The sequence below is a fragment of the Channa argus genome, unplaced genomic scaffold (assembly GCF_033026475.1).
Source record: "Channa argus isolate prfri unplaced genomic scaffold, Channa argus male v1.0 Contig031, whole genome shotgun sequence".
NCBI lineage: Eukaryota > Metazoa > Chordata > Actinopteri > Anabantiformes > Channidae > Channa > Channa argus.
In genome coordinates, this window is record NW_027125250.1 from 155,676 (window position 1) to 182,500 (window position 26,825).

Here is a 26,825-nt window from a genome sequence, read left to right on the forward strand (position 1 = left end):
TCCCAGCAAAGGGCAGAAGAACACCAATACCAGCTGACAGATATGTAGTGGCTTAATCAACAAGCTCTTTTTTGCCTGAGACATCCCATACTTCACTCATCAATCACTGATGGCCAGGGTAGCAATAAACTGATAAAGAGATAGGCTGATGACGAGTTTGCACATTTGATTCACAATAATTACGCATAATCTAAACGCTGTCTTTTCGTATTTCTTTGGATTACCAAACAACCCCCCCTTCTGTTGTCAGGATGGCCGAGCGGTCAAAGGCGCTGCGTTCAAGTCGCAGTCTCTCCTGGAGGCGTGGGTTCGAATCCCACTTCTGACAAATGTTGGATTTTAGGGACAACAGCTGACACTTGGAAAACACATTCTCCCACATTAGTCAAAGGTGGGGAACCACCTATTCTCCAATGCTGCTTACCTGGATGAATTCATAGACTTTGATGTTATACAAGTTACAGTTCATCTGGATAGATGCAATGAACATCACACACAGAGATAAGAGTGACACAGTGCTTAGATGTACCCACACTTCCTTGTATTGACAATTTTATAGTTTGCTACATGATCACCCAATCTCCAAGTTGTCAATATGCACACAATGCTGAAATGAATCAAATCGTCTGGAAGAAACTGCTCAACAAAAGTAGCCTAACAATGTGAAATGGTTCCATGGTGTAATGGTGAGCACTCTGGACTTTGAATCCAGTGATCCGAGTTCAAATCTCGGTGGAACCTACCGCTGGCTAGTTGTAGGTTTTTTTGCCCCAATGAGTGACTCAGTTACTCCACCAACTGGGAGACACACAGTGGCATTGTCAACGAGCTCATCTTGTTCCAGAGACATAGAGTACTTTGTGCAATCAACACTCATGGCAAGTGTTTAAAGAACTAATACAGGGAGAGAGATGAGGCAAAGGTTGCACAATGGTTTACGATAGACACACTCTTAAGTAAATATCCTTGCGATTCTCATTCAGATAATGCTAAAAACACATTTTGGGCATGAAGTGCGATCCCAGACACAATCCCAAATTCCTAATTTATAACCCTACCCCTCGTTTTCAAGTGCTTCCCTATTTTTGTGTTTCACCCCAAACAGAGTCATAAGCTCTAGTAGTGTAAATATCTCCCTGTGAAATGCAATAAGCCTTGAAACCCCTGTCAAGCATCTGAGTGTTCAGGACTGTTCAGTAAAACCACAGACTGTTAAAACTGTTGTCTGTGTAACAATGTTCACATTTCCAGTGCACACATTCTTCATTTGGCAGCATCTGGAGATTCCCTGGTGTATAGGTAAGCACTCTGGACTGTGAATCCAGCGATCTGAGTTCAAACCACGGTGGGACCTGTTATAGTGTAGAACGAATAAAACCAGCTCGTCCTTTGAGCTGTGTTGCTGGTCTCAGGATTTAATGTGCAATAAATGCAGGCAACTTTGGCAACAGTTCTTTCTGTTGTGCTCCATTCAATGACTCTAGTACTCTACCAAATGATGTGGTTCAATTAATGTAATGCAATAATTGGATACTGGTTACTCTAAGAACTCTTTTTCTGGAGTTTGCTGAAAAAATGAATGCATATGTTAAAGCTCCATGAATTGATGTCTTCCCAGCAAAGGGCAGAAGAACACCAATACCAGCTGACAGACATGTAGTGGCTTAATCAACAAGCTCTTTTTTGCCTGAGACATCCCATACTTCACTCATCAATCACTGATGGCCAGGGTAGCAATAAACTGATAAAGAGATAGGCTGATGACGAGTTTGCACATTTGATTCACAATAATTACGCATAATCTAAACGCTGTCTTTTCGTATTTCTTTGGATTACCAAACAACCCCCCCTTCTGTTGTCAGGATGGCCGAGCGGTCAAAGGCGCTGCGTTCAAGTTGCAGTCTCTCCTGGAGGCGTGGGTTCGAATCCCACTTCTGACAAATGTTGGATTTTAGGGACAACAGCTGACACTTGGAAAACACATTCTCCCACATTAGTCAAAGGTGGGGAACCACCTATTCTCCAATGCTGCTTACCTGGATGAATTCATAGACTTTGATGTTATAGAAGTTACAGTTCATCTGGATAGATGCAATGAACATCACACACAGAGATAAGAGTGACACAGTGCTTAGATGTACCCACACTTCCTTGTATTGACAATTTTATAGTTTGCTACATGATCACCCAATCTCCAAGTTGTCAATATGCACACAATGCTGAAATGAATCAAATCGTCTGGAAGAAACTGCTCAACAAAAGTAGCCTAACAATGTGAAATGGTTCCATGGTGTAATGGTGAGCACTCTGGACTTTGAATCCAGTGATCCGAGTTCAAATCTCGGTGGAACCTACCGCTGGCTAGTTGTAGGTTTTTTTGCCCCAATGAGTGACTCAGTTACTCCACCAACTGGGAGACACACAGTGGCATTGTCAACGAGCTCATCTTGTTCCAGAGACATAGAGTACTTTGTGCAATCAACACTCATGGCAAGTGTTTAAAGAACTAATACAGGGAGAGAGATGAGGCAAAGGTTGCACAATGGTTTACGATAGACACACTCTTAAGTAAATATCCTTGCGGATCTCATTCAGATAATGCTAAAAACACATTTTGGGCATGAAGTGCGATCCCAGACACAATCCCAAATTCCTAATTTATAACCCTACCCCTCGTTTTCAAGTGCTTCCTTATTTTTGTGTTTCACCCCAAACAGAGTCATAAGGGCTAGTAGTTGAAATATCTCCCTGTGAAATGCAATAAGCCTTGAAAACCCTGTCAAGCATCAGAGTGTTCAGGACTGCTCAGTAAAACCACAGACTGTTACAACTGTTGTCTGTGTAACACTGTTCACATTTCCAGTGCGCATATTCTTCATTTGGCAGCATCTGGAGATTCCCTGGTGTATAGGTAAGCACTCTGGACTGTGAATCCAGCAATCTGAGTTCAAATTACGGTGGGACCTGTTATAGTGTAGGACGAATAAAACCAGCTCGTCCTTTGAGCTGTGTTGCTGGTCTCAGGATTTAATGTGCAATAAATGCAGGCAACTTTGGCAACAGTTCTTTCTGTTGTGCTCCATTCAATGACTCTAGTACTCTACCAAATGATGTGGTTCAATTAATGTAATGCAATAATTGGATACTGGTTACTCTAAGAACTCTTTTTCTGGAGTTTGCTGAAAAAATGAATGCATATGTTAAAGCTCCATGAATTGATGTCTTCCCAGCAAAGGGCAGAAGAACACCAATACCAGCTGACAGACATGTAGTGGCTTAATCAACAAGCTCTTTTTTGCCTGAGACATCCCATACTTCACTCATCAATCACTGATGGCCAGGGTAGCAATAAACTGATAAAGAGATAGGCTGATGACGAGTTTGCACATTTGATTCACAATAATTACGCATAATCTAAACGCTGTCTTTTCGTATTTCTTTGGATTACCAAACAACCCCCCCTTCTGTTGTCAGGATGGCCGAGCGGTCAAAGGCGCTGCGTTCAAGTCGCAGTCTCTCCTGGAGGCGTGGGTTCGAATCCCACTTCTGACAAATGTTGGATTTTAGGGACAACAGCTGACACTTGGAAAACACATTCTCCCACATTAGTCAAAGGTGGGGAACCACCTATTCTCCAATGCTGCTTACCTGGATGAATTCATAGACTTTGATGTTATAGAAGTTACAGTTCATCTGGATAGATGCAATGAACATCACACACAGAGATAAGAGTGACACAGTGCTTAGATGTACCCACACTTCCTTGTATTGACAATTTTATAGTTTGCTACATGATCACCCAATCTCCAAGTTGTCAATATGCACACAATGCTGAAATGAATCAAATCGTCTGGAAGAAACTGCTCAACAAAAGTAGCCTAACAATGTGAAATGGTTCCATGGTGTAATGGTGAGCACTCTGGACTTTGAATCCAGTGATCCGAGTTCAAATCTCGGTGGAACCTACAGCTGGCTAGTTGTAGGTTTTTTTGCCCCAATGAGTGACTCAGTTACTCCACCAACTGGGAGACACACAGTGGCATTGTCAACGAGCTCATCTTGTTCCAGAGACATAGAGTACTTTGTGCAATCAACACTCATGGCAAGTGTTTAAAGAACTAATACAGGGAGAGAGATGAGGCAAAGGTTGCACAATGGTTTACGATAGACACACTCTTAAGTAAATATCCTTGCGGATCTCATTCAGATAATGCTAAAAACACATTTTGGGCATGAAGTGCGATCCCAGACACAATCCCAAATTCCTAATTTATAACCCTACCCCTCGTTTTCAAGTGCTTCCTTATTTTTGTGTTTCACCCCAAACAGAGTCATAAGGGCTAGTAGTTGAAATATCTCCCTGTGAAATGCAATAAGCCTTGAAAACCCTGTCAAGCATCAGAGTGTTCAGGACTGCTCAGTAAAACCACAGACTGTTACAACTGTTGTCTGTGTAACACTGTTCACATTTCCAGTGCGCATATTCTTCATTTGGCAGCATCTGGAGATTCCCTGGTGTATAGGTAAGCACTCTGGACTGTGAATCCAGCAATCTGAGTTCAAATTACGGTGGGACCTGTTATAGTGTAGGACGAATAAAACCAGCTCGTCCTTTGAGCTGTGTTGCTGGTCTCAGGATTTAATGTGCAATAAATGCAGGCAACTTTGGCAACAGTTCTTTCTGTTGTGCTCCATTCAATGACTCTAGTACTCTACCAAATGACGTGGTTCAATTAATGTAATGCAATAATTGGATAGTGGTTACTCTAAGAACTCTTTTTCTGGAGTTTGCTGAAAAAATGAATGCATATGTTAAAGCTCCATAAATTGATGTCTTCCCAGCAAAGGGCAAAAGAACACCAATTCCAGCTGATAGATGTGTAGTGGCTTAATCAACAAGCTCTTTTTTGCCTGAGACATCCCATACTTCACGCATCAATCACTGATGGCCAGGGTAGCAATGAACTGATAAAGAGATAGGCTGATGACGAGTTTGCACATTTGATTCACAATAATTACGCATAATCTAAACGCTGTCTTTTCGGATTTCTTTGGAGTACCAAACAACCCCCACTTCTGTTGTCAGGATGGCCGAGCGGTCTAAGGCGCTGCGTTCAGGTCGCAGTCTCTCCTGGAGGCGTGGGTTCGAACCCCACTTCTGACAAATGTTGGATTTTAGGGACAACAGCTGACACTTGGAAAACACATTCTCCCACATTAGTCAAAGGTGGGGAACCACCTATTCTCCAATGCTGATTACCTGGATGAATTCATAGACTTTGATGTTATACAATTTACAGTTCATCTGGATAGATGCAATGAACATCACACACAGAGGTAAGAGTGACACAGTGCTTAGATGTACCCAAACTTCCTTGTATTGACAATTTTATAGTTTGCTACATGATCACCCAATCTCCAAGTTGTCAATATGCACACAATAATGAAATTAATCAAATCGTCTGGAAGAAACTGTTCAACAAAAGTAGCTTAACAATGTGAAATGGTTCCATGGTGTAATGGGTAGCACTCTGGACTTTGAATCCAGTGATCTGAGTTCAAATCTCGGTGGAACCTACCGCTGGCTAGTTGTAGGTTTTTTTGCCCCAATGAGTGACTCAGTTACTCCACCAACTGGGAGACACACAGTGGCATTGTCAACGAGCTCATCTTGTTCCAGAGACATAGAGTACTTTGTGCAATCAACACTCATGGCAAGTGTTTAAAGAACTAATACAGGGAGAGAGATGAGGCAAAGGTTGCACAATGGTTTACGATAGACACACTCTTAAGTAAATATCCTTGCGGATCTCATTCAGATAATGCTAAAAACACATTTTGGGCATGAAGTGCGATCCCAGACACAATCCCAAATTCCTAATTTATAACCCTACCCCTCGTTTTCAAGTGCTTCCCTATTTTTGTGTTTCACCCCAAACAGAGTCATAAGGTCTAGTAGTTGAAATATCTCCCTGTGAAATGCAATAAGCCTTGAAACCCCTGTCAAGCATCAGAGTGTTCAGGACTGCTTAGTAAAACCACAGACTGTTAAAACTGTTGTCTGTGTAACACTGTTCACATTTCCAGTGCACACATTCTTCATTTGGCAGCATCTGGAGATGCCCTGGTGTATAGGTAAGCACTCTGGACTGTGAATCCAGCGATCTGAGTTCAAATCACGGTGGGACCTGTTATAGTTTGGAACGAATAAAACCAGCTTGTCCTTTGAGCTGTGTTGCTGGTCTTAGGATTTAATGTGCAATAAATGCAGGCAACTTTGGCAACAGTTCTATCTGTTGTGCTCCATTCAATGACTCTAGTACTCTATCAAATTACGGGGTTCAATTAATGTAATGCAATAATTGGATACTGGTTACTCTAAGAACTCTTTTTCTGGAGTTTGCTGAAAAAATGAATGCATATGTTAAAGCTCCATGAATTGATGTCTTCCCAGCAAAGGGCAAAAGAACACCAATACCAGCTGATAGATGTGTAGTGGCTTAATCAACAAGCTCTTTTTTGCCTGAGACATCCCATACTTCACGCATCAATCACTGATGGCCAGGGTAGCAATAAACTGATAAAGAGATAGGCTGATGACGAGTTTGCACATTTGATTCACAATAATTACGCATAATCTAAACGCTGTCTTTTCGGATTTCTTTGGAGTACCAAACAACCCCCACTTCTGTTGTCAGGATGGCCGAGCGGTCTAAGGCGCTGCGTTCAGGTCGCAGTCTCTCCTGGAGGCGTGGGTTCGAACCCCACTTCTGACAAATGTTGGATTTTAGGGACAACAGCTGACACTTGGAAAACACATTCTCCCACATTAGTCAAAGGTGGGGAACCACCTATTCTCCAATGCTGATTACCTGGATGAATTCATAGACTTTGATGTTATACAATTTACAGTTCATCTGGATAGATGCAATGAACATCACACACAGAGGTAAGAGTGACACAGTGCTTAGATGTACCCAAACTTCCTTGTATTGACAATTTTATAGTTTGCTACATGATCACCCAATCTCCAAGTTGTCAATATGCACACAATAATGAAATTAATCAAATCGTCTGGAAGAAACTGTTCAACAAAAGTAGCTTAACAATGTGAAATGGTTCCATGGTGTAATGGGTAGCACTCTGGACTTTGAATCCAGTGATCTGAGTTCAAATCTCGGTGGAACCTACCGCTGGCTAGTTGTAGGTTTTTTTGCCCCAATGAGTGACTCAGTTACTCCACCAACTGGGAGACACACAGTGGCATTGTCAACGAGCTCATCTTGTTCCAGAGACATAGAGTACTTTGTGCAATCAACACTCATGGCAAGTGTTTAAAGAACTAATACAGGGAGAGAGATGAGGCAAAGGTTGCACAATGGTTTACGATAGACACACTCTTAAGTAAATATCCTTGCGGATCTCATTCAGATAATGCTAAAAACACATTTTGGGCATGAAGTGCGATCCCAGACACAATCCCAAATTCCTAATTTATAACCCTACCCCTCGTTTTCAAGTGCTTCCCTATTTTTGTGTTTCACCCCAAACAGAGTCATAAGGTCTAGTAGTTGAAATATCTCCCTGTGAAATGCAATAAGCCTTGAAACCCCTGTCAAGCATCAGAGTGTTCAGGACTGCTTAGTAAAACCACAGACTGTTAAAACTGTTGTCTGTGTAACACTGTTCACATTTCCAGTGCACACATTCTTCATTTGGCAGCATCTGGAGATGCCCTGGTGTATAGGTAAGCACTCTGGACTGTGAATCCAGCGATCTGAGTTCAAATCACGGTGGGACCTGTTATAGTTTGGAACGAATAAAACCAGCTTGTCCTTTGAGCTGTGTTGCTGGTCTTAGGATTTAATGTGCAATAAATGCAGGCAACTTTGGCAACAGTTCTATCTGTTGTGCTCCATTCAATGACTCTAGTACTCTATCAAATTACGGGGTTCAATTAATGTAATGCAATAATTGGATACTGGTTACTCTAAGAACTCTTTTTCTGGAGTTTGCTGAAAAAATGAATGCATATGTTAAAGCTCCATGAATTGATGTCTTCCCAGCAAAGGGCAAAAGAACACCAATACCAGCTGATAGATGTGTAGTGGCTTAATCAACAAGCTCTTTTTTGCCTGAGACATCCCATACTTCACGCATCAATCACTGATGGCCAGGGTAGCAATAAACTGATAAAGAGATAGGCTGATGACGAGTTTGCACATTTGATTCACAATAATTACGCATAATCTAAACGCTGTCTTTTCGGATTTCTTTGGAGTACCAAACAACCCCCACTTCTGTTGTCAGGATGGCCGAGCGGTCTAAGGCGCTGCGTTCAGGTCGCAGTCTCTCCTGGAGGCGTGGGTTTGAACCCCACTTCTGACAAATGTTGGATTTTAGGGACAACAGCTGACACTTGGAAAACACATTCTCCCACATTAGTCAAAGGTGGGGAACCACCTATTCTCCAATGCTGCTTACCTGGAGGAATTCATAGACTTTGATGTTATACAAATTACAGTTCATCTGGATAGATGCAATGAACATCACACACAGAGGTAAGAGTGACACAGTGCTTAGATGTACCCAAACTTCCTTGTATTGACAACTTTATAGTTTGCTACATGATCACCCAATCTCCAAGTTGTCAATATGCACACAATAATGAAATGAATCAAATCGTCTGGAAGAAACTGTTCAACAAAAGTAGCCTAACAATGTGAAATGGTTCCATGGTGTAATGGTGAGCACTCTGGACTTTGAATCCGGTGATCCGAGTTCAAATCTCGGTGGAACCTACCGCTGGCTAGTTGTAGGTTTTTTTGCCCCAATGAGTGACTCAGTTACTCCACCAACTGGGAGACACACAGTGGCATTGTCAACGAGCTCATCTTGTTCCAGAGACATAGAGTACTTTGTGCAATCAACACTCATGGCAAGTGTTTAAAGAACTAATACAGGGAGAGAGATGAGGCAAAGGTTGCACAATGGTTTACGATAGACACACTCTTAAGTAAATATCCTTGCGGATCTCATTCAGATAATGCTAAAAACACATTTTGGGCATGAAGTGCGATCCCAGACACAATCCCAAATTCCTAATTTATAACCCTACCCCTCGTTTTCAAGTGCTTCCCTATTTTTGTGTTTCACACCAAACAGAGTCATAAGGTCTAGTAGTTGAAATATCTCCCTGTGAAATGCAATAAGCCTTGAAACCCCAGTCAAGCATCAGAGTGTTCAGGACTGCTCAGTAAAACCACAGACTGTTAAAACTGTTGTCTGTGTAACACTGTTCACATTTCCAGTGCACACATTCTTCATTTGGCAGCATCTGGAGATTCCCTGGTGTATAGGTAAGCACTCTGGACTGTGAATCCAGCGATCTGAGTTCAAATCACGGTGGGACCTGTTATAGTGTAGAACGAATAAAACCAGCTCGTCCTTTGAGCTGTGTTGCTGGTCTCAGGATTTAATGTGCAATAAATGCAGGCAACTTTGGCAACAGTTCTTTCTGTTGTGCTCCATTCAATGACTCTTGTATTCTATCAAATTACGGGGTTCAATTAATGTAATGCAATAATTGGATACTGGTTACTCTAAGAACTCTTTTTCTGGAGTTTGCTGAAAAAATTAATGCATATGTTAAAGCTCCATGAATTGATGTCTTCCCAGCAAAGGGCAGAAGAACACCAATACCAGCTGACAGATGTGTATTGGCTTACTCAACAAGCTCTTTTTTGCCTGAGACATCCCATACTTCACGCATCAATCACTGATGGCCAGGGTCGCAATGAACGGATAAAGAGATAGGCTGATGACGAGTTTGCACATTTGATTCACAATAATTACGCATAATCTAAACGCTGTCTTTTCGGATTTCTTTGGAGTACCAAACAACCCCCCCCCCTTCTGTTGTCAGGATGGCCGAGCGGTCTAAGGCGCTGCGTTCAGGTCGCAGTCTCTCCTGGAGGCGTGGGTTCGAACCCCACTTCTGACAAATGTTGGATTTTAGGGACAACAGCTGACACTTGGAAAACACATTCTCCCACATTAGTCAAAGGTGGGGAACCACCTATTCTCCAATGCTGATTACCTGGATGAATTCATAGACTTTGATGTTATACAATTTACAGTTCATCTGGATAGATGCAATGAACATCACACACAGAGGTAAGAGTGACACAGTGCTTAGATGTACCCAAACTTTCTTGTATTGACAATTTTATAGTTTGCTACATGATCACCCAATCTCCAAGTTGTCAATATGCACACAATAATGAAATTAATCAAATCGTCTGGAAGAAACTGTTCAACAAAAGTAGCTTAACAATGTGAAATGGTTCCATGGTGTAATGGGGAGCACTCTGGACTTTGAATCCAGTGATCTGAGTTCAAATCTCGGTGGAACCTACCGCTGGCTAGTTGTAGGTTTTTTTGCCCCAATGAGTGACTCAGTTACTCCACCAACTGGGAGACACACAGTGGCATTGTCAACGAGCTCATCTTGTTCCAGAGACATAGAGTACTTTGTGCAATCAACACTCATGGCAAGTGTTTAAAGAACTAATACAGGGAGAGAGATGAGGCAAAGGTTGCACAATGGTTTACGATAGACACACTCTTAAGTAAATATCCTTGCGGATCTCATTCAGATAATGCTAAAAACACATTTTGGGCATGAAGTGCGATCCCAGACACAATCCCAAATTCCTAATTTATAACCCTACCCCTCGTTTTCAAGTGCTTCCCTATTTTTGTGTTTCACCCCAAACAGAGTCATAAGGTCTAGTAGTTGAAATATCTCCCTGTGAAATGCAATAAGCCTTGAAACCCCTGTCAAGCATCAGAGTGTTCAGGACTGCTTAGTAAAACCACAGACTGTTAAAACTGTTGTCTGTGTAACACTGTTCACATTTCCAGTGCACACATTCTTCATTTGGCAGCATCTGGAGATGCCCTGGTGTATAGGTAAGCACTCTGGACTGTGAATCCAGCGATCTGAGTTCAAATCACGGTGGGACCTGTTATAGTTTGGAACGAATAAAACCAGCTTGTCCTTTGAGCTGTGTTGCTGGTCTTAGGATTTAATGTGCAATAAATGCAGGCAACTTTGGCAACAGTTCTTTCTGTTGTGCTCCATTCAATGACTCTTGTATTCTATCAAATTACGGGGTTCAATTAATGTAATGCAATAATTGGATACTGGTTACTCTAAGAACTCTTTTTCTGGAGTTTGCTGAAAAAATGAATGCATATGTTAAAGCTCCATGAATTGATGTCTTCCCAGCAAAGGGCAAAAGAACACCAATACCAGCTGATAGATGTGTAGTGGCTTAATCAACAAGCTCTTTTTTGCCTGAGACATCCCATACTTCACGCATCAATCACTGATGGCCAGGGTAGCAATAAACTGATAAAGAGATAGGCTGATGACGAGTTTGCACATTTGATTCACAATAATTACGCATAATCTAAACGCTGTCTTTTCGGATTTCTTTGGAGTACCAAACAACCCCCACTTCTGTTGTCAGGATGGCCGAGCGGTCTAAGGCGCTGCGTTCAGGTCGCAGTCTCTCCTGGAGGCGTGGGTTCGAACCCCACTTCTGACAAATGTTGGATTTTAGGGACAACAGCTGACACTTGGAAAACACATTCTCCCACATTAGTCAAAGGTGGGGAACCACCTATTCTCCAATGCTGCTTACCTGGAGGAATTCATAGACTTTGATGTTATACAAATTACAGTTCATCTGGATAGATGCAATGAACATCACACACAGAGGTAAGAGTGACACAGTGCTTAGATGTACCCAAACTTCCTTGTATTGACAACTTTATAGTTTGCTACATGATCACCCAATCTCCAAGTTGTCAATATGCACACAATAATGAAATGAATCAAATCGTCTGGAAGAAACTGTTCAACAAAAGTAGCCTAACAATGTGAAATGGTTCCATGGTGTAATGGTGAGCACTCTGGACTTTGAATCCGGTGATCCGAGTTCAAATCTTGGTGGAACCTACCGCTGGCTAGTTGTAGGTTTTTTTGCCCCAATGAGTGACTCAGTTACTCCACCAACTGGGAGACACACAGTGGCATTGTCAACGAGCTCATCTTGTTCCAGAGACATAGAGTACTTTGTGCAATCAACACTCATGGCAAGTGTTTAAAGAACTAATACAGGGAGAGAGATGAGGCAAAGATTGCACAATGGTTTACGATAGACACACTCTTAAGTAAATATCCTTGCGGATCTCATTCAGATAATGCTAAAAACACATTTTGGGCATGAAGTGCGATCCCAGACACAATCCCAAATTCCTAATTTATAACCCTACCCCTCGTTTTCAAGTGCTTCCCTATTTTTGTGTTTCACCCCAAACAGAGTCATAAGGGCTAGTAGTTGAAATATCTCCCTGTGAAATGCAATAAGCCTTGAAACCCCTGTCAAGCATCAGAGTGTTCAGGACTGCTCAGTAAAACCACAGACTGTTACAACTGTTGTCTGTGTAACACTGTTCACATTTCCAGTGTGCATATTCTTCATTTGGCAGCATCTGGAGATTCCCTGGTGTATAGGTAAGCACTCTGGACTGTGAATCCAGCAATCTGAGTTCAAATTACGGTGGGACCTGTTATAGTGTAGGACGAATAAAACCAGCTCGTCCTTTGAGCTGTGTTGCTGGTCTCAGGATTTAATGTGCAATAAATGCAGGCAACTTTGGCAACAGTTCTTTCTGTTGTGCTCCATTCAATGACTCTAGTACTCTATCAAATTACGGGGTTCAATTAATGGAATGCAATAATTTGATACTGGTTACTCTAAGAACTCTTTTTCTGGAGTTTGCTGAAAAAATGAATGCATATGTTAAAGCTCCATGAATTGATGTCTTCCCAGCAAAGGGCAGAAGAACACCAATACCAGCTGACAGATGTGTAGTGGCTTACTCAACAAGCTCTTTTTTGCCTGAGACATCCCATACTTCACGCATCAATCACTGATGACCAGGGTCGCAATGAACTGATAAAGAGATAGGCTGATGACGAGTTTGCACATTTGATTCACAATAATTACGCATAATCTAAACGCTGTCTTTTCGGATTTCTTTGGAGTACCAAACAACCCCCGCCTTCTGTTGTCAGGATGGCCGAGCGGTCTAAGGCGCTGCGTTCAGGTCGCAGTCTCTCCTGGAGGCGTGAGTTCAAATCCCACTTCTGACAAATGTTGGATTTTAGGGACAACAGCTGACACTTGGAAAACACATTCTCCCACATTAGTCAAAGGTGGGGAACCACCTATTCTCCAATGCTGCTTATCTGGATGAATTCATAGACTTTGATGTTATACAAGTTACAGTTCATCTGGATAGATGCAATGAACATCACACACAGAGGTAAGAGTGACACAGTGCTTAGATGTACCCAAATTTCCTTGTATTGACAACTTTATAGTTTGCTACATGATCACCTAATCTCCAAGTTGTCAATATGCACACAATAATGAAATGAATCAAATCGTCTGGAAGAAACTGTTCAACAAAAGTAGCCTAACAATGTGAAATGGTTCCATGTTGTAATGGGGAGCACTCTGGACTTTGAATCCAGTGATCCGAGTTCAAATCTCGGTGGAACCTACCGCTGGCTAGTTGTAGGTTTTTTTGCCCCAATGAGTGACTCAGTTACTCCACCAACTGGGAGACACACAGTGGCATTGTCAACGAGCTCATCTTGTTCCAGAGACATAGAGTACTTTGTGCAATCAACACTCATGGCAAGTGTTTAAAGAACTAATACAGGGAGAGAGATGAGGCAAAGGTTGCACAATGGTTTACGATAGACACACTCTTAAGTAAATATCCTTGCGGATCTCATTCAGATAATGCTAAAAACACATTTTGGGCATGAAGTGCGATCCCAGACACAATCCCAAATTCCTAATTTATAACCCTACCCCTCGTTTTCAAGTGCTTCCCTATTTTTGTGTTTCACCCCAAACAGAGTCATAAGGTCTAGTAGTTGAAATATCTCCCTGTGAAATGCAATAAGCCTTGAAACCCCTGTCAAGCATCAGAGTGTTCAGGACTGCTTAGTAAAACCACAGACTGTTAAAACTGTTGTCTGTGTAACACTGTTCACATTTCCAGTGCACACATTCTTCATTTGGCAGCATCTGGAGATGCCCTGGTGTATAGGTAAGCACTCTGGACTGTGAATCCAGCGATCTGAGTTCAAATCACGGTGGGACCTGTTATAGTTTGGAACGAATAAAACCAGCTTGTCCTTTGAGCTGTGTTGCTGGTCTTAGGATTTAATGTGCAATAAATGCAGGCAACTTTGGCAACAGTTCTATCTGTTGTGCTCCATTCAATGACTCTAGTACTCTATCAAATTACGGGGTTCAATTAATGTAATGCAATAATTGGATACTGGTTACTCTAAGAACTCTTTTTCTGGAGTTTGCTGAAAAAATGAATGCATATGTTAAAGCTCCATGAATTGATGTCTTCCCAGCAAAGGGCAAAAGAACACCAATACCAGCTGATAGATGTGTAGTGGCTTAATCAACAAGCTCTTTTTTGCCTGAGACATCCCATACTTCACGCATCAATCACTGATGGCCAGGGTAGCAATAAACTGATAAAGAGATAGGCTGATGACGAGTTTGCACATTTGATTCACAATAATTACGCATAATCTAAACGCTGTCTTTTCGGATTTCTTTGGAGTACCAAACAACCCCCACTTCTGTTGTCAGGATGGCCGAGCGGTCTAAGGCGCTGCGTTCAGGTCGCAGTCTCTCCTGGAGGCGTGGGTTCGAACCCCACTTCTGACAAATGTTGGATTTTAGGGACAACAGCTGACACTTGGAAAACACATTCTCCCACATTAGTCAAAGGTGGGGAACCACCTATTCTCCAATGCTGCTTACCTGGAGGAATTCATAGACTTTAATGTTATACAAATTACAGTTCATCTGGATAGATGCAATGAACATCACACACAGAGGTAAGAGTGACACAGTGCTTAGATGTACCCAAACTTCCTTGTATTGACAACTTTATAGTTTGCTACATGATCACCCAATCTCCAAGTTGTCAATATGCACACAATAATGAAATGGATCAAATCGTCTGGAAGAAACTGTTCAACAAAAGTAGCCTAACAATGTGAAATGGTTCCATGGTGTAATGGTGAGCACTCTGGACTTTGAATCCGGTGATCCGAGTTCAAATCTCAGTGGAACCTACCGCTGGCTAGTTGTAGGTTTTTTTGCCCCAATGAGTGACTCAGTTACTCCACCAACTGGGAGACACACAGTGGCATTGTCAACGAGCTCATCTTGTTCCAGAGACATAGAGTACTTTGTGCAATCAACACTCATGGCAAGTGTTTAAAGAACTAATACAGGGAGAGAGATGAGGCAAAGGTTGCACAATGGTTTACGATAGACACACTCTTAAGTAAATATTATCTCATTCAGATAATGCTAAAAACACATTTTGGGCATGAAGTGCGATCCCAGACACAATCCCAAATTCCTAATTTATAACCCTACCCCTCGTTTTCAAGTGCTTCCCTATTTTTGTGTTTCACCCCAAACAGAGTCATAAGGGCTAGTAGTTGAAATATCTCCCTGTGAAATGCAATAAGCCTTGAAACCCCTGTCAAGCATCAGAGTGTTCAGGACTGCTCAGTAAAACCACAGACTGTTACAACTGTTGTCTGTGTAACACTGTTCACATTTCCAGTGTGCATATTCTTCATTTGGCAGCATCTGGAGATTCCCTGGTGTATAGGTAAGCACTCTGGACTGTGAATCCAGCAATCTGAGTTCAAATTACGGTGGGACCTGTTATAGTGTAGGACGAATAAAACCAGCTCGTCCTTTGAGCTGTGTTGCTGGTCTCAGGATTTAATGTGCAATAAATGCAGGCAACTTTGGCAACAGTTCTTTCTGTTGTGCTCCATTCAATGACTCTAGTACTCTATCAAATTAAGGGGTTCAATTAATGTAATGCGATAATTGGATACTGGTTACTCTAAGAACTCTTTTTCTGGAGTTTGCTGAAAAAATGAATGCATATGTTAAAGCTCCATGAATTGATGTCTTCCCAGCAAAGGGCAAAAGAACACCAATACCAGCTGATAGATGTGTAGTGGCTTAATCAACAAGCTCTTTTTTGCCTGAGACATCCCATACTTCACGCATCAATCACTGATGGCCAGGGTAGCAATGAACTGATAAAGAGATAGGCTGATGACGAGTTTGCACATTTGATTCACAATAATTACGCATAATCTAAACGCTGTCTTTTCGGATTTCTTTGGAGTACCAAACAACCCCCCCTTCTGTTGTCAGGATGGCCGAGCGGTCTAAGGCGCTGCGTTTAGGTCGCAGTCTCTCCTGGGGGCGTGGGTTCGAATCCCACTTCTGACAAATGTTGGATTTTAGGGACCACAGCTGACACTTGGAAAACACATTGGATCCATTCTTCCACATTCGTCAGAGGTGGGGAACCACTTATTCTCCAAGACTGCTTACCTGGATAAGGTGTGTTCAATCAGACAGAAAGTGCAGGAGCAGTGGGTAAAGCACGGATAGCTGACAAGCAAGCAGGGCTGTGGAGCTCAAGGAGCATGGCTTTGGCACCCCTCTACTTACGTATCAAAGGTAGTCTTTCATCTATGCCCTATAATCACTAATGAGAGTCTATTTGAGACTGACTCTATTGGCCAAATCCATAGATTTTCATGTTATACAAGTTACAGTGCATCTGGATAGATGCAATGAACATCACACACTGAGATAAAAGTGACACAGTGCTTAGATGTACCCAAACCGCCTCGTATTGACATTTTTTTAGTTTGCTACATGATCAGCCAAATCTCCAAGTTGTCAAGTTGGAGACAATAATGAAATGAATCAAATTGTGTGGAAGAACCTGTTCAACAACATAAAGCTAGCAATGTGGAAAGGTTCCATGGTGTAATGGTGAGCACTCTGGACTCTGAATCCAGCGATCCGAGTTCAAATCTCGGTGGGACCTACTGTTGGCAGCTTGTAGCTTTTCTCGATGCAATGATTGACTCGGTTACTCCACCAACTGGGAGACTCACAGTGGCATTGTCATGGAGCTCATCTTGTTCCAGAAACAGAATACTATGTGCACTAAACACTCATGACAAGTCTAAAAAAACTGAAACCGGCACAGAAATGAGGCCAAGCCTGCACGATGGTTTAAAATAAACACACTCTTAGCTAAGTATCCTTGCTGATCTCTGTCACATAATGCTAAAAACACATTTTGGGCATTCCATTCAAGTTTGGGCATGAAGTGCGATCCCAGACACAATCCCCAATTCCTCTTTTATAACCCTACCCTAGTTTTCAAGTGCTTCCTTATTTTTGTCATAAGGGTTAGTATTTGAAATATATTAAAAATAGTGTCTGTGTAACACTGTTCACTTTTCCAGTGCACACTTGCTTCATTTGGCAGCATCTGGAGATTCCCTGGTGTATAGGTAAGCACTCTGGACTATGAATCCAGCAATCTGAGTTCAAATCACGATGGGACCTGTTATAGTGTAGAATGAATAAAACCAGCTGGACCTTTAAGCTGGCTTGCTGTTCTCAGGTTTTAATGTGCAATAAATGCAGGCAACTTTGGCAACAGTTCTTTCTCTTATGCTCCATTCATTGACTCTAGTACTCTACCAAATGACGTGGTTCAATTAATATAATGCAATATTTGGATACTGGTTACCTTTTCTGGAGTTTGCTGAAAAACTGAATGTATATGTTAAAGCTCTATGAATTGATGTCTTGCCAGTAAAGGGCAGAAGAACACCAATACCAGCTGACAGGTGTGTAGTGGCTTAATCAACAAGCTCTTTTTTGCCTGAGACATACCATACTTCACGCATCCATCACTGATGGCCAGGGTAGCAATAAACCGATAAAGAGGTAGGCTGATGACGAGTTTGCACATTTGATTTACAATAATTACGCCTAATCTAAATGCTGTCTTTGCGCATTTTTTTTTGGAGTACCAAACCAAGCCTGTTCTGTTGTCAGGATGGCCGAGCGGTCTAAGGCGCTGCGTTCAGATCGCAGTCTCTCCTGGAGGCGAGGGTTCGAACCCCACTTCTGACAAATGTTGGATTTTAGGGACAACAGCTGACACTTGGAAAACACATTCTCCCACATTAGTCAAAGGTGGGGAACCACCTATTCTCCAATGCTGCTTACCTGGATGAATTCATAGACTTTGATGTTATACAAGTTACAGTTCATCTGGATAGATGCAATGAACATCACACACAGAGGTAAGAGTGACACAGTGCTTAGATGTACCCAAACTTCCTTGTATTGACAACTTTATAGTTTGCTACATGATCACCCAATCTCCAAGTTGTCAATATGCACACAATAATGAAATGAATCAAATCGTCTGGAAGAAACTGTTCAACAAAAGTAGCCTAACAATGTGAAATGGTTCCATGGTGTAATGGTGAGCACTCTGGACTTTGAATCCAGTGATCGGAGTTCAAATCTCGGTGGAACCTACTGCTGGCTAGTTGTAGGTTTTTTTGCCCCAATGAGTGACTCAGTTACTCCACCAACTGGGAGACACACAGTGGCATTGTCAACGAGCTCATCTTGTTCCAGAGACATAGAGTACTTTGTGCAATCAACACTCATGGCAAGTGTTTAAAGAACTAATACAGGGAGAGAGATGAGGCAAAAGTTGCACAATGGTTTACGATAGACACACTCTTAAGTAAATATCCTTGCGGATCTCATTCAGATAATGCTAAAAACACATTTTGGGCATGAAGTGCGATCCCAGACACAATCCCAAATTCCTAATTTATAACCCTACCCCTCGTTTTCAAGTGCTTCCCTATTTTTGTGTTTCACCCCAAACAGAGTCATAAGGGCTAGTAGTTGAAATATCTCCCTGTGAAATGCAATAAGCCTTAAAACCCCTGTCAAGCATCAGAGTGTTCAGGACTGCTCAGTAAAACCACAGACTGTTACAACTGTTGTCTGTGTAACACTGTTCACATTTCCAGTGCGCATATTCTTCATTTGGCAGCATCTGGAGATTCCCTGGTGTATAGGTAAGCACTCTGGACTGTGAATCCAGCGATCTGAGTTCAAATTACGGTGGGACCTGTTATAGTGTAGGACGAATAAAACCAGCTCGTCCTTTGAGCTGTGTTGCTGGTCTCAGGATTTAATGTGCAATAAATGCAGGCAACTTTGGCAACAGTTCTTTCTGTTGTGCTCCATTCAATGACTCTAGTACTCTACCAAATGACGTGGTTCAATTAATGTAATGCAATAATTGGATACTGGTTACTCTAAGAACTCTTTTTCTGGAGTTTGCTGAAAAAATGAATGCATATGTTAAAGCTCCATGAATTGATGTCTTCCCAGCAAAGGGCAGAAGAACACCAATACCAGCTGATAGATGTGTAGTGGCTTAATCAACAAGCTCTTTTTTGCCTGAGACATCCCATACTTCACGCATCAATCACTGATGGCCAGGGTAGCAATGAACTGATAAAGATATAGGCTGATGACGAGTTTGCACATTTGATTCACAATAATTACGCATAAGCTAAACGCTGTCTTTTCGGATTTCTTTGGAGTACCAAACAACCCCACCTTCTGTTGTCAGGATGGCCGAGCGGTCTAAGGCGCTGCGTTCAGGTCGCAGTCTCTCCTGGAGGCGTGGGTTTGAATCCCACTTCTGACAAATGTTGGTTTTTATGGACAACAGCTGACACTTGGAAAACACATTCTCCCACATTAGTCAAAGGTGGGGAACCACCTATTCTCCAATGCTGCTTACCTGGATGAATTCATAGACTTTGATGTTATACAAGTTACAGTTCTTCTGGATAGATGCAATGAACATCACATACAGAGATGAGAGTGACACAGTGCTTAGATGTACCCAAACTTCCTTGTATTGACAATTTTATAGTTTGCTACATGATCACCCAATCTCCAAGTTGTCAATATGCACGCAATAATGAAATGAATCAAATCGTCTGGAAGAAACTGTTCAACAAAAGTAGCCTAACAAAGTGAAATGGTTCCATGGTGTAATGGTGAGCACTCTGGACTTTGAAGCCAGTGATCCGAGGTCAAATCTCGGTGGAACCTACCGCTGGCTAGTTGTAGGTTTTTTTGCCCCAATGAGTGACTCAGTTACTCCACCAACTGGGAGACACACAGTGGTATTGTCAACGAGCTCATCTTGTTCCAGAGACATAGAGTACTTTGTGCAATCAACACGCATGGCAAGTGTTTAAAGAACTAATACAGGGAGAGAGATGAGGCAAAGGTTGCACAATGGTTTACGATAGACACACTCTTAAGTAAATATCCTTGCGGATCTCATTCAGATAATGTTAAAAACACATTTTGGGCATGAAGTGCGATCCCAGACACAATCCCAAATTCCTAATTTATAACCCTACCCCTTGTTTTCAAGTGCTTCCCTATTTTTGTGTTTCACCCCCAACAGAGTCATAAGGTCTAGTAGTTGAAATATCTCCCTGTGAAATGCAATAAGCCTTAAAACCCCTGTCAAGCATCTGAGTGTTCGGGAGTGCTCAGTAAAACCACAGACTGTTAAAACTGTTGTCTGTGTAACACTGTTCACATTTCCAGTGCACACATTCTTCATTTGGCAGCATCTGGAGATTCCCTGGTGTATAGGTAAGCACTCTGGACTGTGAATCCAGCGATCTGAGTTCAAATCACGTTGGGACCTGTTATAGTGTAGAACGAATAAAACCAGCTCGTCCTTTGAGCTGTGTTGCTGGTCTCAGGATTTGATGTGCAATAAATGCAGGCAACTTTGGCAACAGTTCTTTCTGTTGTGCTCCATTCAATGACTCTAGTACTCTATCAAATGACGGGGTTCAATTAATGTAATGCAATAATTGGATACTGGTTACTCTAAGAACTCTTTTTCTGGAGTTTGCTGAAAAAATGAATGCATCTGGTAAAGCTCCATGAATTGATGTCTTCCCAGCAAAGGGCAGAAGAACACCAATACCAGCTGACAGATGTGTAGTGGCTTAATCAACAAGCTCATTTTTGCCTGAGACATCCCATACTTCACGCATCAATCACTGATGGCCAGGGTAGGAATGAACTGATAAAGAGATAGGCTGATGACGAGTTTGCACATTTGATTCACAATAATTACGCATAAAATAAACGCTGTCTTTTCGGATTTCTTTGGAGTACCAAACAACGCCACCTTCCGTTGTCAGGATGGCCGAGCGGTCTAAGGCGCTGCGTTCAGGTCACAGTCTCTCCTGGAGGTGTGGGTTTGAATCCCACTTCTGACTAATGTTGGATTTTATGGACAACAGCTGACACTTGGAAAACACATTCTCCCACAGTAGTCAAAGGTGGGGAACCACCTATTCTCCAATGTTGCTTACCTGGATGAATTCATAGACTTTGATGTTATACAAGTTACAGTTCATCTGGATAGATGCAATGAACATCACACACAGAGATAAGAGTGACACAGTGCTTAGATGTACCCAAACTTCCTTGTATTGACAATTTTATAGTTTGCTACATGATCACCCAATCTCCAAGTTGTCAATATGCACACAATACTGAAATGAATCAAATCGTCTGGAAGGAACTGCTCAACAAAAGTAGCCTAACAATGTGAAATGGTTCCATGGTGTAATGGTGAGCACTCTGGACTTTGAATCCAGTGATCCGAGTTCAAATCTCGGTGGAACCTACCGCTGGCTAGTTGTAGGTTTTTTTGCCCCAATGAGTGACTCAGTTACTCCACCAACTGGGAGACACACAGTGGCATTGTCAACGAGCTCATCTTGTTCCAGAGACATAGAGTACTTTGTGCAATCAACACTCATGGCAAGTGTTTAAAGAACTAATACAGGGAGAGAGATGAGGCAAAGGTTGCACAATGGTTTACGATAGACACACTCTTAAGTAAATATCCTTGCGGATCTCATTCAGATAATGCTAAAAACACATTTTGGGCATAAGGTGCGATCCCAGACACAATCCCAAATTCCTAATTTATAACCCTACCCCTCGTTTTCAAGTGCTTCCCTATTTTTGTGTTTCACCCCAAACAGAGTCATAAGGGCTAGTAGTTGAAATATCTCCCTGTGAAATGCAATAAGCCTTGAAACCCCTGTCAAGCATCAGAGTGTTCAGGACTGCTCAGTAAAACCACAGACTGTTACAATTGTTGTCTGTGTAACACTGTTCACATTTCCAGTGCGCATATTCTTCATTTGGCAGCATCTGGAGATTCCCTGGTGTATAGGTAAGCACTCTGGACTGTGAATCCAGCGATCTGAGTTCAAATTACGGTGGGACCTGTTATAGTGTAGGACGAATAAAACCAGCTCGTCCTTTGAGCTGTGTTGCTGGTCTCAGGATTTAATGTGCAATAAATGCAGGCAACTTTGGCAACAGTTCTTTCTGTTGTGCTCCATTCAATGACTCTAGTACTCTACCAAATGACGTGGTTCAATTAATGTAATGCAATAATTGGATACTGGTTACTCTAAGAACTCTTTTTCTGGAGTTTGCTGAAAAAATGAATGCATATGTTAAAGCTCTATGAATTGATGTCTTCCCAGCAAAGGGCAGAAGAACACCAATACCAGCTGATAGATGTGTAGTGGCTTAATCAACAAGCTCTTTTTTGCCTGAGACATCCCATACTTCACGCATCAATCACTGATGGCAAGGGTAGCAATGAACTGATAAAGAGATAGGCTGATGACGAGTTTGCACATTTCATCCATCAAGAGCGGAAGGAGAAGAATGGAAACGGAGAAAAGTGGCGTCTATGGGGAAAGCGCGTTGAGAGGGAATGAGCTGGAGCTGGCGGAGGAGACGAGGAAGTCGCTGAATAAGGGTGTCAAGCAGATTGAGAAAAGAATGGAGATTGCAAAGGAGCGGCCTGGACGGAGAATGGAGAATGACTGTTTGGCGGCAGATGAGAGACAACAGGGAGAACGGGTAAGCACGCGTTCGGAGCCGGGTGGAGCGACAGAGACACGGAAAGAAATGCGGTATGATAGGGACTTGACTGTATTGGCTGAGGTGGTGGGAGAAGAGAAAGTTAAGACAATGGAACTGCTGAGAGCAATGCGTGATGTGTGTGGAGGCATCGTTGCATTGCGGGAGACGGGGCCGAATAAATATGAGGTGACGGTCAAGAGCGAAGCTGGAAAGAAAAGACTCTTAGATGGATTTAAAGTGGGTAGAGCAGTGGTGATGGTAAAAACTTTAGTTATCGATGAATTGGTGGTGTCATTTTTGAATTTGCCTGCCTATATTGCGGATGAGGACATTTTAGAAAAACTGGATGTGTGGGGAGTGAGAGCAATCTCTCCTATTAAAAGACGGTTGTGGCCTGGGACTGACGTGGCGGACGGAACAAGATATGTAAAAGTTAAATTTAATGAAACTGTGCAGTCATTACCATATTCCTCAAAATTTATGACGGCCACAGGGCCAGAATACTTCAGAGTTATTCATAATAATCAGGTTAAGGTGTGTAGGATGTGTTTACAGCCTGGGCATATAGTTAGAGATTGCCCAGATTTCACATGCTTTCACATGCAATGCAATAAACAGGGTCATTATGCACGTGAGTGTGATGCCTGGGCGCACAGGTGTGTTGCGTGCCATGCCCCAGCGGAGCAATGTAATTGCCATAATGCAGGTGAAGGGGAAGGGGTGGTAAACCGGGACTCCATCTCTGATGATGAGAGGAGTAATGTCAGGCCTGCACAGGAGCCAGCCCTGGGTAGCGAGACAGAGAGTGAGAATGAGCTTGGAGATGAGGTGGTGTCACAGAGTGCTGACTTGTTGGTGCAAGAGGGCATAAGAAATGAGGGTGTCGATGAGCTAGGATCCAGTATGGATCATGTGCTGGCGGACTGGAGCGGGGATGCGGCGAGTCGCCCTGAAGGGGGCTGGCTAGGCTCACCCCGGCCTGAGCCGAATGAGCCTCACTCTCGAAATGAAATAGAGTCCACCACTCGAATACCCACTTCTGATGTAGCCCTGCTGGCTCCCCAGGCTACTAGCGTGGACTCAGATTTAGAGATGGATGTCCAATGGGTAAAACAGGTCAGGAAGAGGGCACAGCAGGGTAAGCCAAGTGGAACTGAGGGAGGGTATAGAAATAAAGGTAAGAAATATGCCAAAAAATGACAGGGCCGATTTTAGTTTTTTTTCTGGGAATGCTGCTTCTCTCTCAAAATTTGAATGGTCTTAAAAACATTGAGAGAATTGAACAGCTTTGCGGGAAAATGCTGTGTGACATCCTGTGCGTCCAGGAATGCAGGTGGACCTCTGAGATAATAAAAAGCATAAAGTGCTTTTGGAGAGGGGATCTGTTTTATTCTCTCTCCCCAGACAAAACTGCAGGGGTAGCAATCTTTGTAAAACCTGGATTGTTTGAGAGTGTCGTGCAAATTGCTAAGGATGATCAGGGAAGGCTACTGGTGATTGATGTAATTGAACAGAGTCAGAGATATAGAATTGTGAATTTATATGGGCCAAATAGTGAAGGAGAGAGGAGGGTTTTTTTCAGGCGCTGTAAAAGATGGACAGATGATCGCTCGGTGGTGATAGGGGACTGGAATGTGACACTGGCTAGGATAGATGTGGGTGTCAACAATAAATTTAAGAATGACACTAGTAGGTCGGCTGTGTTTGAATGGATGGAAGAGTGTGACTTGATGGATGCATGGAGAGTACTGAACCCCGGTACCCGTGCGTATTCGCGCAGGCAAGTGGTGTTGGGCAGGCTGAAACAATCTAGAATAGATTTGTGCTTGCTAGCGTCAGGTTTGGTTAAGGTTTTAAATAACTGTAAATATGAGTTTTGCACTTGGAGTGATCATGCCTCTCTGAGAGTGGCTCTAGGGGAGGGCAGGGTGCAGAGGAATGGGGGCTTGTGGTGCTTTAATTCAAGCCTCTTAGAGGATGGATTTTTTAGAGCAAAAATGGAGTCTTTTCTCTCTGCTCTATGTGATCAAAGTGAGTTTGTGGTTGACATCATTGAGTGGTGGGAGCGCACTAAGTTAAAAATCAAGAAGCGCTGCATCGCATTGAGCAGAGAGAAAAGACAAAGAGAGAAAAGAGAGGAGGATGAGCTGAGGGACCGCCTGAAAAAGGAGCTTGAGTTGGTTGAGGCTGGGTGTGGACATCCGTTGGAGACGTATCTTGTGCTGAGGGAGCAGTTGAGACACCTTGATGAGAGAAAATGCAGGGGTGCAATGATCCGCAGCAAAGCGCAGCATATGTTGAAAGGTGAGCGCTGTACTGCATTTTTTCTGGGTTTGGAAAAGAGGAAACAGACCAAAACATATATTTCTGAAATAAAGGACTCGGAGGGTAACACACATACTGATTCAGTGGATATTTTACAAACCGTGCAAGATTTCTATTCCAATTTATTTAGTAGGCAAAAGATATCACAGATAAAGTTAAATCAAGTACTTGGGAAAATTAGCTGCTCCCTCAGTCACGAGGATGCGGCTTTGTGTGATGAAAACATCCAGTTGGAAGAAGTGAAAGAGGCAATCTTAGCCCTGAATACATCAAGGAGCCCAGGTTCGGACGGTCTCTCAGCTGAATTCTATCAGCATTTCAGTCACCTGCTGGCCCCTGTCCTCTGCAGACTTTTTTTGGCCATACAGGAGGAGGGCAGGTGCGCAGAGTCCTTCCTGAGGGGAGTGATCACTCTAGTGTATAAAAACAAAGGGGAAAAATCTGACCTAGCAAACTATAGACCAATTAGCCTGCTCAACACTGACTATAAGATCCTGACTAAGGTACTGGGTTTTAGGCTCAAAGGAGTGATCGGCTCGATAATTGGGCCTACCCAGACTTACAGTATTCCTGGGAGGGATATTGCTGACTGCATCCTGTCAACAAAGTTGTCTTTTGAAAACCTAATGATGACAGGGGGCATATACCTCAGTGTTGATTTGGAGAAGGCATTTGACAGGGTCAGTCATGAGTTTCTCTTTGGATGTCTGGGGGTTTTTGGGTTCGGCCCAATTTTTCGAGAACGGGTGAAGTTGTTGTACAGCCGGGCTACTAGTGTCGTGAAATGTAACGGCCTCTTAACAGATCCTTTCCCCCTAGAGAGATCAGTGAGGCAGGGATGTCCGCTGTCTGCTATGCTATATGCAATTGTAGCAGAGCCTCTTGCACAATCCATTATAACCGATCTGCTTATCAAGGGGATAACATCTCCCAAAGGTAATGAGTTTAAAATAGCTCAGTATGCGGATGATATAAGCATTATGGTTAAGGATGGTGAGAGTTTACAACAGGTGCTAAAGCACCTTGAAGCATATGAGCAGGCGGCGGGAGCCCGAGTTAATAGGGAGAAATCCAGCCTTATTTGTGGGCCCGGGTCTGCTCTAGGGGATGTGGGTCTGAATTTTAAAAGGGGTGAGACTGAGGTCAAGCTACTTGGGATATATATTTGTCCTCAGCCGCTGGTCAGCGTCCGCAAAACCTGGGAGGAGAGGCTCGCGTGGTGTAGGTCCAGGCTTGGGCTGTGGAAGATGAGAGGTCTTGGGCTGAAGGGAAGAGTGGTCATTATAAACTCCATAATAGTGCCGGGGCTGGTCTATGCCATGCAGGTCTGTCACCTGCCGGGCGATGTACTGTCCGGGCTGTGCAGCGCTATCAGCGGTTTCTTGTGGAAAGGCAAGGCCTTCACTATTGCTCACAAGACACTAGTTGGGCCATACG

General features: G+C 42.8%; 25 non-coding genes across 25 annotated transcripts; all 25 read left to right on the forward strand.

Annotated features, from left to right (window-relative positions):
• The first annotated feature begins 245 nt into the window (after positions 1-245).
• On the forward strand, positions 246-328 carry trnal-caa (transfer RNA leucine (anticodon CAA)). Its single transcript has one exon. It is a non-coding gene; the product is annotated as a tRNA-Leu (tRNA).
• A 341-nt stretch (positions 329-669) lies between these two features.
• On the forward strand, positions 670-741 carry trnaq-uug (transfer RNA glutamine (anticodon UUG)). The gene has a single exon. It is a non-coding gene; the product is annotated as a tRNA-Gln (tRNA).
• A 1,116-nt stretch (positions 742-1,857) lies between these two features.
• Positions 1,858-1,940, forward strand: trnal-caa (transfer RNA leucine (anticodon CAA)). Its single transcript has one exon. It is a non-coding gene; the product is annotated as a tRNA-Leu (tRNA).
• A 341-nt stretch (positions 1,941-2,281) lies between these two features.
• On the forward strand, positions 2,282-2,353 carry trnaq-uug (transfer RNA glutamine (anticodon UUG)). Its single transcript has one exon. It is a non-coding gene; the product is annotated as a tRNA-Gln (tRNA).
• Positions 2,354-3,469: 1,116 nt separating this feature from the next.
• Positions 3,470-3,552, forward strand: trnal-caa (transfer RNA leucine (anticodon CAA)). Its single transcript has one exon. It is a non-coding gene; the product is annotated as a tRNA-Leu (tRNA).
• Positions 3,553-3,893: 341 nt separating this feature from the next.
• trnaq-uug (transfer RNA glutamine (anticodon UUG)) lies at positions 3,894-3,965 on the forward strand. The gene has a single exon. It is a non-coding gene; the product is annotated as a tRNA-Gln (tRNA).
• Positions 3,966-5,081: 1,116 nt separating this feature from the next.
• Positions 5,082-5,164, forward strand: trnal-cag (transfer RNA leucine (anticodon CAG)). The gene has a single exon. It is a non-coding gene; the product is annotated as a tRNA-Leu (tRNA).
• A 341-nt stretch (positions 5,165-5,505) lies between these two features.
• Positions 5,506-5,577, forward strand: trnaq-uug (transfer RNA glutamine (anticodon UUG)). Its single transcript has one exon. It is a non-coding gene; the product is annotated as a tRNA-Gln (tRNA).
• A 1,116-nt stretch (positions 5,578-6,693) lies between these two features.
• On the forward strand, positions 6,694-6,776 carry trnal-cag (transfer RNA leucine (anticodon CAG)). The gene has a single exon. It is a non-coding gene; the product is annotated as a tRNA-Leu (tRNA).
• A 341-nt stretch (positions 6,777-7,117) lies between these two features.
• On the forward strand, positions 7,118-7,189 carry trnaq-uug (transfer RNA glutamine (anticodon UUG)). The gene has a single exon. It is a non-coding gene; the product is annotated as a tRNA-Gln (tRNA).
• Positions 7,190-8,305: 1,116 nt separating this feature from the next.
• trnal-cag (transfer RNA leucine (anticodon CAG)) lies at positions 8,306-8,388 on the forward strand. Its single transcript has one exon. It is a non-coding gene; the product is annotated as a tRNA-Leu (tRNA).
• A 341-nt stretch (positions 8,389-8,729) lies between these two features.
• On the forward strand, positions 8,730-8,801 carry trnaq-uug (transfer RNA glutamine (anticodon UUG)). Its single transcript has one exon. It is a non-coding gene; the product is annotated as a tRNA-Gln (tRNA).
• Positions 8,802-9,920: 1,119 nt separating this feature from the next.
• On the forward strand, positions 9,921-10,003 carry trnal-cag (transfer RNA leucine (anticodon CAG)). Its single transcript has one exon. It is a non-coding gene; the product is annotated as a tRNA-Leu (tRNA).
• A 341-nt stretch (positions 10,004-10,344) lies between these two features.
• trnaq-uug (transfer RNA glutamine (anticodon UUG)) lies at positions 10,345-10,416 on the forward strand. The gene has a single exon. It is a non-coding gene; the product is annotated as a tRNA-Gln (tRNA).
• A 1,116-nt stretch (positions 10,417-11,532) lies between these two features.
• On the forward strand, positions 11,533-11,615 carry trnal-cag (transfer RNA leucine (anticodon CAG)). The gene has a single exon. It is a non-coding gene; the product is annotated as a tRNA-Leu (tRNA).
• A 341-nt stretch (positions 11,616-11,956) lies between these two features.
• trnaq-uug (transfer RNA glutamine (anticodon UUG)) lies at positions 11,957-12,028 on the forward strand. Its single transcript has one exon. It is a non-coding gene; the product is annotated as a tRNA-Gln (tRNA).
• A 1,117-nt stretch (positions 12,029-13,145) lies between these two features.
• On the forward strand, positions 13,146-13,228 carry trnal-cag (transfer RNA leucine (anticodon CAG)). The gene has a single exon. It is a non-coding gene; the product is annotated as a tRNA-Leu (tRNA).
• Positions 13,229-13,569: 341 nt separating this feature from the next.
• trnaq-uug (transfer RNA glutamine (anticodon UUG)) lies at positions 13,570-13,641 on the forward strand. Its single transcript has one exon. It is a non-coding gene; the product is annotated as a tRNA-Gln (tRNA).
• Positions 13,642-14,757: 1,116 nt separating this feature from the next.
• Positions 14,758-14,840, forward strand: trnal-cag (transfer RNA leucine (anticodon CAG)). The gene has a single exon. It is a non-coding gene; the product is annotated as a tRNA-Leu (tRNA).
• A 341-nt stretch (positions 14,841-15,181) lies between these two features.
• trnaq-uug (transfer RNA glutamine (anticodon UUG)) lies at positions 15,182-15,253 on the forward strand. Its single transcript has one exon. It is a non-coding gene; the product is annotated as a tRNA-Gln (tRNA).
• A 1,109-nt stretch (positions 15,254-16,362) lies between these two features.
• On the forward strand, positions 16,363-16,445 carry trnal-uag (transfer RNA leucine (anticodon UAG)). The gene has a single exon. It is a non-coding gene; the product is annotated as a tRNA-Leu (tRNA).
• Positions 16,446-16,983: 538 nt separating this feature from the next.
• trnaq-cug (transfer RNA glutamine (anticodon CUG)) lies at positions 16,984-17,055 on the forward strand. The gene has a single exon. It is a non-coding gene; the product is annotated as a tRNA-Gln (tRNA).
• Positions 17,056-18,502: 1,447 nt separating this feature from the next.
• On the forward strand, positions 18,503-18,574 carry trnaq-uug (transfer RNA glutamine (anticodon UUG)). Its single transcript has one exon. It is a non-coding gene; the product is annotated as a tRNA-Gln (tRNA).
• Positions 18,575-19,690: 1,116 nt separating this feature from the next.
• On the forward strand, positions 19,691-19,773 carry trnal-cag (transfer RNA leucine (anticodon CAG)). The gene has a single exon. It is a non-coding gene; the product is annotated as a tRNA-Leu (tRNA).
• Positions 19,774-21,726: 1,953 nt separating this feature from the next.
• Positions 21,727-21,798, forward strand: trnaq-uug (transfer RNA glutamine (anticodon UUG)). Its single transcript has one exon. It is a non-coding gene; the product is annotated as a tRNA-Gln (tRNA).
• Positions 21,799-26,825: the final 5,027 nt, after the last annotated feature.